This window comes from Nycticebus coucang, chromosome 13 (genome assembly GCF_027406575.1).
Source record: "Nycticebus coucang isolate mNycCou1 chromosome 13, mNycCou1.pri, whole genome shotgun sequence".
Taxonomy (NCBI): domain Eukaryota; kingdom Metazoa; phylum Chordata; class Mammalia; order Primates; family Lorisidae; genus Nycticebus; species Nycticebus coucang.
In genome coordinates, this window is record NC_069792.1 from 61,466,474 (window position 1) to 61,474,788 (window position 8,315).

Consider the following 8,315-nt stretch of genomic DNA (forward strand, 5'->3'; position numbering starts at 1 on the left):
AACTAAAAAATGTGAGAGAGAGAGTTCAATAAATGTTTTAATGATTGCTGTTAAGTAACAATTTAACAAACCCAAAGGAAACCAAACTTAAAATCCCACCTTCCTTGCCCTCACCCCCACACCCAATGAGGATGGAAGTTCAGAGTTTCAAACAGTAACACAATCCTGGTTCCTGGTACACAGTAGACACTCAAACATATTTGTTGAAAACAAATTGCATGTGACTTAGGAGGTGGTACTTCACAGACCTTTTAGAGTTTGCTGATTTGGATTGGATTCAAGAATAGTATACTAATGCTTTGGGGAATATTCACAGGCAAGGATTTTCTACAGTTTCCTATGTTAAAACTTGTATCTGCATTCAAATATTGGCCTTGTGTTAAGACATTTACATTCTACCTTTACTATGTAAATGTCTTAACACAATAACTAAGAAAATGCCAGGAAGGCTATGTTAACCAGTGTGATGAAAATGTGTCAAACGGTCTATAAAACCAGTGTATGGTGCCCAATGATCGCATTAATGTACACAGCTATGATTTAATAATAAAATAAATAAACAAAAAACAAATATTGGCCTTGGCATTTCCTAAGTGCTGGCTGCTTTGAATGTTACTATGTCAAACCATCTGCACTGAAAAGCAAATCCTGTTAAGAAATATGATCACTGGTTGTAAAGAGATTATCATGTTCCTGACCACTATACATTTTATATTTTGAAAATCCCTATAATAAAAGATCATTTGGTCTGGGTGTGGTGGCTCACGCCTATAATCCTAGCAGTCTGGGAGGCTGAGGCAGGTGGATTGCTGGAGCTCAGGAGTTCAAGACCAGCCTGAACAAGAGTGAGACCCTGTCTCTACCAAAGGTAGAAAAACTAGCCAGATGTTGAGGCGGGCACCTGTAGTCTCAGCTACTTAGGCTGGGGCAAGAGAATCGCTTGAGGCCAAGAGTTTAAGGTTGTTGTGGGCTATGATGCCCTGGCACTCTACCCAGGACAGAGTTTCAAAACAAATAAACAAAAAAAAAAAAGGTTGGCTTGGCACCTGTAGCTCAAGCAGCTGAGGCACCAGCCACATACACTTGAGCTGGCAGGTTCGAATCCAGCCCAGGCCTGCCAAACAACAATAACATCTACAACCAAAAAAAAAAAAAAAAAGCCGGGTGTTGTGGTGGGTGCCTATGGTCCCAGCTACTTGAGAGGCTGAGGCAGGACAATCACTTAAGCCCAGGAGTTGGAGGTTGCTGTGAGCTGTGATGCTACAGCACTCTACCCAGGGCAAGAGCTTGAGGCTCTGTCTCAAAAAAAAAGTCATCTGAAAATAGCTACTCTTTGTCAAAGTGGAGCTGAGTACTTCTGTACAATTTATGACTGTTCAGTATGAAAATTCATTTTTGTGGCTCTCTGATCCTCCCGTTCATCAGACAGCCACTTCTTCTAGTGCAGCACCAGCCGCATCCCCGAGGCACCATGGTGAAAGTGAAGGTCGGAATAAACGGTTTTGGTTGTATTGGGCGCCTGGTCACCAGGGCTGCTTTTAACTCTGGCAAAGTGGATATTGTCGCGCTCAATGACCCCTTCATTGACCTCAACTACATGGTCTACATGTTCCAGTATGATTCCACCCATGGCAAATTCCATGGCACAGTCAAGGCTGAGAACGGGAAGGTTGTCATCAATGGAAATCCCATAACCATCTTCCAGGAGTGAGATCCCACCAAAATCAAATGGGGTGAGGCAGGTGCAGAGTATGTTGTGGAGTCCACTGGTGTCTTCACCACCATGGAGAAGGCTGGGGCTCACCTACGGGGGGTGCCAAAAGGGTCGTCATCTCTGCCCCTTCTGCTGATGCCCCCAGGTTTGTGATGGGTGTGAACCATGAGAAGTACGAAAACAGCCTCTGCATTGTCAGCAATGCCTCCTGCACCACCAACTGCTTAGCCCCCTTGGCTAAGGTCATCCATGACAACTTCGGCATTGTGGAGGGACTCATGACCATAGTCCATGCCATCACTGCCACCCAGAAGACTGCGGATGGCCCCTCTGGGAAGTTGTGGCGTGATGGTCGCGGGGCTCTCCAGAACATCATCCCTGCCTCAACTGGCGCAGCCAAGGCTGTGGGCAAGGTCATCCCTGAGCTGAATGGGAAACTTACTGGCATGGCCTTCCGGGTACCCACTGCCAAAGTGTCGGTCGTGGATCTCACCTGCCGTCTAGAGAAGGCTGCCAAATACGCTGATATCAAGAAGGTAGTGAAGCAGGCATCAGAGGGCCCCCTCAAGGGCATCCTGGGTTACACCGAGCACCAGGTCGTCTCCTCTGACTTCAACGGTGACACCCATTCTTCCACCTTTGATGCTGCGGCTGGCATTGCTCTCAACGACCACTTTGTCAAACTCATTGCCTGGTATGATAATGAATTTGGCTACAGCAACAGGGTGGTGGATCTTATGGCCCACGTGGCCTCCAAGGAGTAAGAACCCCCAGACCACAAGCCCCAGCCAGAGCACGAGAGGAAGAGAAAGGCCCTTAGCTGCTGGGGTGCCCCTGCCTACTCAGTTCCCAACCTCACTGAGAATCTCCCCTCGACAGTTTCCACACCAGACCCCCTCAAGAACAAGAGGGGCCTAAGGAGCCCCACCTTGTCATGTAACATCAATAAAGTTCCCTGAATTCAGAAAAAAGAAAAAAAGAAAATTCATTTTTCTTTGTATGCCTTTTAAGTGGCTTCCCTACACTGATTCACTGAAAGGAAAGCTATTTTTTTTCTTAAAAACAAAACAAAACAAAAACAAAAAACCCAGATGATGGCAAAAGCCTTCCAGTTAGACCAGATTTTTGAGGGACTTGACATTGTCTGGTAGGCAAAATGCCTTCTACAGTTCTCATTGCTCACAACCAGAAAATCGCAGAGGGAAGCAAATGGTTCAGTAGAGGTGGCTCTTTGGCTGGCTGATGACAAAAATTCCACTCAAGGTCCTAGAAAATGCAAAGTGAAAAGTTAAGGGAGGTTGATTTGGCAGAAGACAACTAGAAAATGTGAATTTCATTTGGATTTTTAGTTAGTGGGTGGAGAGGAGATATTATTTTTAACCCCAGTAGGGGTGGGGAACCTATGGCCTTAAGGAAACTCATGGACTTGCTAGTATTTAAGTGTGACCTTTTGACTGAATCTAAATTTTACAAAACAAATTCTTTGTTTAAAAGGGGTGCAGCTGGGAAAGATGAAGCTTTTCTTGCTTCCTTTGGTGCTTAAAGAGGACAATCTTAAAATCAAAGGACAACAGGTTCCCTACCCCTGGAAGATGACAAATCAGCAGGTTGAGGGTCAGGATTTTAACTCCAAGATACACCTGACCACTGAGGAGAGGGAGGCAGTTTGGGGGCAGCTAGACATAGAATGGGAGTGTGTGGGAGCCAGGGCAGCAGAGGCGGATTATAGAACGTGTGAGTCAGTTCCAGCAGTCCTTAGAACATCCTGTGCAGCCTCTGTGTAACCCAGGGGCACAGAATCTTCAAGCCTGGGTCCAGGAAATCCCTGCTGGTTATGACACTCTCTCACCCCTGGCGCCACACACTCTGACCCAATACAGAGAGGATAGGCAGGGTGTGGGCAGTGTGTGTCAAGGTGCACGTGGAAGTGCATGCAGCAGACACAGAGAATACCTAGGATGTGATGAAAATGAGAGAATGACATCAGTGTGGCAGAAGAGGGAGAAGGCTAGTGTCCCCAAAGGTTAGAAACTGTAAAACGAGGTTTAACATTTTCTGAACCAGATTAAATCTCATATTAGATTGTAATACTCTCTCCTCCTACTCTTCCCCCATACATCTGGTCCCAACTCCTGGTAGGGGGAGGAGCTCAGGCCTGGTTCCCCTGGGTTCCCTCAGCAAGTTTCCAAGGACTTGGGAAGTGCCTCTGGAAAATTAGATGAGGTAATGAACAAATAGGTGAATGAATAAGTCACCCTGAACCATACACTTGCTGATACCTTCTGCCTGGGAAAGGTGAAGGAAGAGGAAGGGAGAAGGGGAACCCAAAAGATAAATCTCAAAAGCCTGTGATTGCCCCCAAACGTCAATTTGATCTAGGTCAGTGGCTCTCAAACTATATTGGGCATTAGAACCACCTGGAGGGCTTGTTCAACCAGAGGTTGCCAGGCTCCATTTCCAGTTTCTGCCTCAGTAGGTGGGGCTAGAGAATTTGCATTTCTAACAAGTTCCAGATGATGCTGATGATGTTGGACCACACTTTTGAGAACCTCTCTTCTAGAAGGTAACACTGAACCCATCCTAGGGTCCCCGAGAAACCTAGTCTGCAGCAGGAACTGTAAACTCCAAGACAATCTTCAATCTGACATGTAAAAACAGACCTTAAAAACCCCCCCAAACTCCAGACCTCAGAGACTGAAGAGCAGAGCTGCTCAGCAACAGCCAACTCACTGCTGTGCTGTGAATCAAGATTTCTTTTTGAATTTTCCTAATGTTTAAGTGTTTCCTAATGTTTCCTAATGTTAAGTGACAAGTACGTGTAAACACATACGCAAACATAGACACATACAACATGAAAGCCTAATAAAAATACAGGTTTGCCCTAGATCTGAGGATGATTTTTTCTACCGTTTGTCATCGGTCTAGGGTGAGCGCAATAGCCAGGCCAGTTCCACATGGGGCAGGTGGGGCACCATCCGCCGAGCTGAGATGTTCCTGGGTCTTGCCATCCGCTGGCAGATGACAACACTGATGGGCTCAGTTCGAAAAGTGCCCTGAATCAAGCTACTCTTTGACGCTGGAGCTTAGGAGCTGACGCGGCCCTCTCCAGGAGGCAAAACTGCAGGACAGCCTCAGCCGTGCGGTCACTAGAGGCGAGGGCACTCCCTGTCCCTCGGCCCCCGGGGAGCTGACGCGGGTACGGTCAGCGCGCGGTGCGGTGCGGGCCTGGACACCGCCCAAGGGACTCCGCCAGCACGTGCGGGAGCCAGCCCGCCTGTCCGCGCGCTCCTGCCCCCTGAGACCTCGGGCGGGGTGAAGGCGCTGGGCCTTTCTCAGCCTCCCGGGCCGCTGACGCATCTCGAGACTCGCCAGAGACTGACAGGCCTCCAGGGTGGCCTCGAATGGGCTTCATTGCTCCTGGACTGGAGCGGGGCTCAAGGAAGAGTCTGCCGCAGGCTTGCCCACCCCAGCGATGGCCATGCATCTTCCCTGCGACTCCGAGTTCGCTCTTCCCACCGAGCTTCCCGCTCCTGGGTCTCAGCTCAAGGGCTGGTAACTGAGCGGCGCCCGCCGCCTGCCGCGGAACCCAGCTGAGCGCGGGCGCGGCCACCAGCACAGCGCCTGTGGGCCCCAAACGCCCTCCTCCGCCTCTCCCCGAGGGGGGCAGTGGATGGGGCAAGGCTTGTCCTGGAGGGCTGCAGCGCGAGCGGTCCTGGCGCCCCCGGACACAGCGAGGCTCCCGCGCGATTCGCCGGCCTCGCGCCGTTCGCGACAGGTTTAGATGCTGGGGTGGAGGCCGGGTAAGTGGCGGGGAGTGGAGCAGTCTTTCCGAATGAGGCATCCCGAAAAGCCCCTCCTGCATCTCCCGCCAGGACAGTGTCCTGGGCCTTGGACCACAGCCAGGCCGCCTGAGAACTACGCTGGGGTCAGAACTCGGGTCTTTCCCCTGTCCTAGGGTTCTCGGGAGCGGCGTCGGGGCCTGAAAATCCATGTTAGAAAACTGCCAGGAGAAAAATCGTTGGGGGACCACCGCCTAAGGCCCCCCCCGAAAACCCCAACGGTGGCGGTAGAGTGGCTTACTGGCCCAGATACCAGGCCCAGGCCCTCTCCCCAGCGCCTCTGCCGCAAAAGGGTGCGGGTGAAGGGAAGCGAGAGCACACAGCGCAGTTTGTGGCCACGGATTCACACCCAAGACTGACGCCCGAGTGGCCGCCCCTTAGCCCGAGCCACGCAGTGCTCGGCCTGTGCCTCCAGGGGGCGCTGCGGTTCTTCCCGCGGGCCCGGAGCTACAGCCCGCGGCTGCGCTTTCCCACGTCACTCTGTTTGTAGCGTAGGCTCGCAAGCGCTCTTTTAAAAGATAAAATTCTTAGTCTTTTAGGTCCTTCCTCCGCACCCCCAACTCTAAGCCTAGTGGATGCAATCCTCCTCTGTTCTCCGAGCAACCTCCCTACCTCGGAAATGGCGTGCACGCACCCTGAGCAGAGCTGAACTTCCAACTCAGGCGAAAGCCAGAAAACTGCGGGAAGTTCAAATGCAAAAGGTCCCCGCCCCGCAGTGGCAGTGGAAGGCTGGGAGGAGGGAGGCGAGTCCCCAGAGGTAGTGGCTGGGATCCCTGGAAAAAGATAAGTTTTCCATATTTTGTGTTTTGCTGTTTTAAAGGTTTTTAGGATGTCCGTAGCGCGCGGTCAACGTGAGTCAACTTCAGGGAAGTTTGTGTCTGACACCTGCTCTCTGCTTAACTGGCCGACCCTCTTGGGTGGGACGGGGGAAGGGACCTGCGCGGCGCGCCCCCGCCCCCATCTCCTCCGCTTCTCCTTGCCGGTCCTCATCCTTGCCTACCGGGCAATCGTAGGGGTTCAGAGGCAAAAGCATGTGCGCCCCACTTCTGTCTGTTAGCCATTTCCCTGGAAAGCGTCCTTGGTGTCGAAAGCTCAGAAACCGGAGGACAGCAGATGACCCGGACGGCGGAGATTTCAGAGTGAACCCGCAGCACAGCTCCCACAGGCTCGGCTGTTGGGGGCGCAGAGGAAGGGCTAGGCGGAGACTAGGTCCCCACGGTACAGCCGGGCCTCTACAGACTCCAGGACTTCCCACTCCTCACACCGAACCCCACGGATAGCGCGTGGCTCTGGGGCCTATCTTCTGAGCCGGGCGTTGGTGTGGGGGAACTCTGGCTGGTGAGCTGATCGTGGGCGGGCTCCCGCAAAGCCGGCGCCCTAAACGCGGGCCAGGACGAGGCCTGGGCTTTGCGGGTCTGCTCAGAGGGAAGCGCAAGGGCCCGCCCGGGGTGGGCGCGTAGGCGGCCCAGGGGAACCGGCGCTCTGTGCCGCGCGGCGCTCAGCCTACGGGCACATTCCCCGAGCCTCGCGCGCACCTGCCGGACCAGGTGACCGGTCCAGGTGGCTACCGAGGCGCTGCGGGGCCACGCGACATCCCCCAAAACCGGAGTTCGCCGACTCTCCCTACCTTTCAAGCCCGCGGTGCTCGTGCCGGGGTTGGCCCAGCCTCCATTTTGTAACTCTGGGGGCTGGGGTGGACGAAATAAACACGTGTATGGAAAAACCCGGGCTCAGGAGGTTTGTGGAAAGAGGGCGCAGCTTGTGGGTGGTTGGAAATTCTGTCTACCCCGCGGTAAAAGCAGGCGGTTCAGCACCCAACGTACACACTTAGGGCGGGAAGGTGTGAAGCCGGCCGCTGGAGAATTGCCTCAACTTTGGTGAAAAGAAAATATGAAGCTTAGGAACACTCTTGGTCACCACCCGGAGAGTGTGAGTCCTGGGGGTTCTGAAAAAAGAGAAAGCTCTCTCCGAATCTCCCAAATTGAGAAAAGCTGCAGAAGGAATGAGGCGGATGGGGAGAGGGAACCGCAGACATCCCGCAGTTGAAGCTCAGGACTGAGCGCTAAAATGAAAGCACCCCAATGGAACCCACTAGGGAAAAAAGTTTTGTTTTGTTTTAATTCTGAACGCTTGCTGTTTGTCAAATCTACCTTGAAGCAGTGAAGTACTGCAGGATATTAAACACTTGGCTCTCCATTCCAGGCTCACGTTTTAATCTTTGCGAGCTTAAAATTGGAAAGAGGGATAAAAGATCGGCTACCCCTGAATTATGTTTCACCAAAGGAACGAAAAATTCTATCCACCTCGACATAAAATAGTTTTAGTCTAATAAAGTAATAGGTTGTACCTTCTGCCTAGCTCCCCAATCAGCTTAACTTTTTGACAGTTTTTATCTTTCTGCTTATATTTGGCCAGTTATGCGCACGATTGAGGTTATTTTAATTGTCCTTTGAGGAGACTCACTCAAAACTACCCTTTGACGGAACACTTTTGAATTGCACCTCCACTTGGCTGGATGGTCTATACCTTTCAAAGCGCGAACTTGCCGAGAACTAATGCAAATCCCCTCTGGAGACTCGTCTTGGACGAAGGGCGTTTTGCTTACAGTTGATCACTTAAATCTCATCCGAAAAGAAGCCGCTGAAAATGGGTGTGTATGATTCCCTTTCTGTCACCCACCCTATACCCAAAATGCCTGAAGTGCATTTCTGCAATTACACTTATACAAGACCAAACCTTCAGAAGAACCTGAAAAATGTTAT

General features: G+C 51.6%; 1 pseudogene across 1 annotated transcript; it reads left to right on the top strand.

Annotated features, from left to right (window-relative positions):
* The first annotated feature begins 1,424 nt into the window (after nucleotides 1-1,424).
* Nucleotides 1,425-2,681, top strand: LOC128563925 (glyceraldehyde-3-phosphate dehydrogenase-like; annotated as a pseudogene). The gene has a single exon (XR_008373931.1). The product of XR_008373931.1 is annotated as a glyceraldehyde-3-phosphate dehydrogenase-like (transcript).
* Nucleotides 2,682-8,315: the final 5,634 nt, after the last annotated feature.